The sequence below is a fragment of the Alnus glutinosa genome, chromosome 11 (genome assembly GCF_958979055.1).
Source record: "Alnus glutinosa chromosome 11, dhAlnGlut1.1, whole genome shotgun sequence".
Lineage (NCBI taxonomy): Eukaryota > Viridiplantae > Streptophyta > Magnoliopsida > Fagales > Betulaceae > Alnus > Alnus glutinosa.
Window position 1 is genome coordinate 12,863,354 of NC_084896.1, and position 4,317 is coordinate 12,867,670.

The window sequence follows — 4,317 nt, forward strand, 5'->3', positions numbered from 1 at the left end:
TCTGCATTTTTATTGATTTATCATGTCATGTTGTGTGTTTTTCTCACGGATTTCTCCCGAGATTTTGGCATTCTCTGCTCTTCTCTTCTCATTCCATGATCTTCATTGTGTTCTCCTTTATTCTTTTAAGTTTTTGTGCTTTTAGAATATTGAAATATTTTTTTGAGATATTGTGCATGAAAATCCTATTTTGTCCGTGTGCTGGGTTGATCTTGATATGTTTATGCCTTATGAATTGCTGCATTGCTTATAATTTTCTTTGGCATCCATTTGACAACCGTCATAAATATCACATTGTTTTTGGAACTAACAGGATCTGATTTTTCCTGGTAATAGCATTTTTGGAGATATTTCTGTTTAATTTTGGTTCAGGAATATGTCATCCAGCGACTCCCAACACAATGTCTGACAGATGGATCCTTTGGAAAATTAATTTTGTTTGAGGTCATATGTTCAATATTTCCCACAGCTCATGCATAGCCTTCCGTAGCATCTTCCTCAGATCTGTATCAGTTAGAGGTTCAGTTGTGAATCTTCTCATTTATCTTGCAGACCAGTTGTTTAGAGGATGTCAATCTATGTGTTAGTTTGTAATTGGCCACATTCTGTTGGATAAAATCACTTCTTTGTAAAAATACTTGTTAACAGGGATTCCGCTATTCAGAAGTGCTTCCAGAAGATTCTGCACAGTTTGCAAGTCAGAAAATTCGGTTCCCTGCCAGTCGCCCGTATGACGTGTCATACCGTCCGGACGACCAGCTGTCCAAAGCACCAGCCATTCGAATGACATGTCATACCGTTAGAATGCACATCAGTCTAAAGCATCATCCATCCGGATGACAAGAACTTTTCGTCCGGACCTTCCCCTGTGTCGAGAAGTTTCGAATTGCTCCAGCTTGCATCCGTCCGGACGTTTCTGCAGCACGTCTGGACGACTCTTAGTGTTCGATCAAGCTTCAGGATTTCTTTCCAAAACACAAATATGGGAAGATTGCTGCAACCATCCAGATGACGTGGACTCCCGCCCAGACGCGCTCATCCACAAGGCAAGTATCGCAATTCAAATCCAGACGCCTGTCAGCGTGGTCCGGACGCGCGTGTATCAGATATGGAAATTGCAAGCATCAAATCAACCGTCCAGAAGACCGTTCCCCCAATCTGGACGCATGAAGCCTTTATATGGAAATTACTTGCAGCGGAAGTGCGACCGTTCAGACAATAGGGCATCACCGTCCGAACACGGCTCAGAAACATGAAAGAATTTAAGCCAAATTCTCAGACAATTGATCGCACAATTGTCCGTCCGGACGACGCCCAGTTTTTATCAAGCCAGACGCTCATTTGAACTGTCAGCTTATAAATAGAGGTCCTTAGGCTTAAGAACAACAAGAATTCGGTATTAAATCCCATTAGTGCTTAGAGAGCTATATTGTGAGATTATTGAGCTGAGTTGATCTCTCTAAAGTTGTTGCCGTGTGTGCTGTTGCTGCGCTTAATCTGAAGTCTATCTTAGGAGTTGGCCCTAAGATAAAGGATTCCATTGAAGACCCCTTCAGGTAGGAGACCTGGTTGGGAGGCGTTCGCGTTGGGTTACACGTTAGAGTGCAAGGTACAACCACTGCATCAGGGTATGTGAGTGCTACTACTTTGTAACTAGTCTTGTCTTTTGACTAGTGGATATCCTGGGTTTGGCTGCCCCGGAGTGGTTTTTCTCATATTGAGTTTTCCACTTCATTAACAAAAATTCTTGTGTTATTTAAATTTCCACACTGTTATTATTTTGTTAACACTTTGTGCACACACACACTTAGAAGTCAATTTCAATTTTTCAATTGGTATCAGAGCAGGTACACTCTGTTAAGGATTTATTTCTTGAGTGTGATCCTCATCTCTTGTGACTTCTATTTTTTGATTACACCTTTTATCATGAATTCTTCTCAGTTATCTATGAGGATTCTGATATTAAGCTCTTTAAGGTTTTTAATAAATTAAAGAATGCTCAACATTCTAAAGTTTCTCATAAAGAGCTTAAAAAGGTGAAGCAAGAAAAAGAGTCTTTGATTGTTCAATTATTTGAATAACATGCTTTGATTGACTCTTTGAGATCTGAGAATACCATGCTATTTGACATTATTGACACACTTGAGAATAAATTAAATGAATCTGAAGATCTCTTGAAAAAATTCTCTAGTGATAATTTGTATTCACTCAGATGTTTCTAACGAGCCTGCTTTAATTGTTGATGATATGAGTACTTCTACTCACATGCTTTTGATTCTGAATTAGATATTAAGCATGTGATAGTAGGTACAGATTGTTTAGAAAATTCTTGCTTAAATAATCATGTGATGCCAAAGTCGAAGGAATCAGGAACACGAGGTAAGTTTGTTCCTACTTGTCATAATTGTGGGAAAATTGTTCATATTAGGCCAAATTGTTATTTGTTGAAATCCCACAGGCCTTGGATTAAGCAAGATGATTTGAGGAAAAGTGAAATTGAAGATTCTCTCATCATAGGAGACATATAAAAGGTAAGGGCAATGTTATTTGTAAGAATGCTAATCATAATTCTGTAGAGAATGTCAAGAAGCATTCAAACAAAAGAAGCCTGCCTACCTGTCATCACTGTGGCATCACCGGTCAAATCCGACCCAAATGCTCACAGCTCTAGAAGTTGAAGGTTCAGAGGAAGCTGCCAACAAGAGCTACACCTCCAATGGCTCTTCAGGCTCCACGACATCAGCAGAAGTTTGTTCCTGCCAATCAGAGTGGTAAACCAAAGAAGAACAAATCTAGGCGCTACAAGAGAAAGCCGTAGAAGCCCAATGGCAGCCATGGCTATGAAGGATTGCTGAGCCTAATACAAGGTATGCTAAGGAGTATGGCCAACATGGACATGACCCGCAAACCATCTCCACGGGTCAAGCAGGTATGTGTCAGGAAGGATGAGACCATTTACCCCTTGATGGACAGTTGACTCACCTAGTAGGTGATGTCTCCCATGCCTAGGATTGTTGTTCCTAAATCCTAGTACATGTCAGGTATGTTTGCATTGCATTGTTTATCTTGTCATATCTTATTCATGCCTTGCATTCTGTTTGAGGAATTGCTTATTTTATCCCCCATACTTTCTCTTGTTTTCTTGAGAAACATCTGCATATATTTTTTTGGGTATGACAGTTAAAGCACGTCAGGCGGCTGCTTTTCTGTCTTGGTATTTCTAAACCTCTCTCCATGAGGACAGGTTTGGCTTTACCTTACAAGCTGGGAATAGATGTCATTTCCTTTTCCATAAGCATGTCGTTGTTGTTGTTTTTTTTCTGTCTCATTTTTCAACAAAAAAGAAAAAAAAATTGGGGAACAATATGCGTAATTTTTTATTTTTTTTCTTTTGATAGCTTTTCAGATATTGCATGTGTTTTTTCCTGATATCTCAGTTCATTGTGCATTGATTAAATATGCTGATATATAATTGAGAGTTTATGCATGATATCTGCTAAATTTTCCTGTTGCATCTTAATGATAGATAGTTACTTCCACATGCGATGAAAATGTGCACTATCTAAGACTCCCCTAGGGTAGATCTTTTCCTCTATGACTTCTTGCTTCTAGAAATTCTAATGAGAGAGATGTTTTTAATTAAGATGGTCAAATTGACCACATGCTAGTTGAACCTAGAGCCTAAAAATTCTAGCATTCTCTCTAGGTTGCAGCACCAACTAGAATCAAGCAGTACCTCTTATGTTTTCTATGCTATATGATTATATTCACTGCTTCTGTGCTGAAATAAGCCTTGTCCTTTATGGTGCAAGTAAAATTTTACCTTGTCTTTCATGGTACAAGTAAAACAATTAGGTGCTGCATCTTATGGGGAATGTATCAGATGAGGGTGGCTAGGCCCTAGTAAGATAAGGTTTGACTTTTGACCGATCTTTCATTGATTTTCTCTCTTGTCTAGAAAATATAGTTGCTTTTTGTCATATCAGTTAAATTCATACCTTTTGGGAAAAGTCTTCGCGCACACACACGCATTGCATGAGTTGAGTAATCTATTTAAAATTTCTATCTGTAGGGAAATTTGTGCTTATTGAATACTTAACTCTCTCATTTATATCTTTGCATATTTTTGCAATGCTATTTGACTGTTTTATTAGTTGATTATACATGCGTGTTCTGAAGCTAACTTTAGGGAAAAATATTTTTCTGCAAATTTTTCTCCAGTTTCAGATTTTCAGTGTGAAGCGTCCGGACGGACCTATTCTTACGTCCGGACGAGCGCAGTCTTGCCATACGCTATCCTAGCAGTAGCCGTTTGGA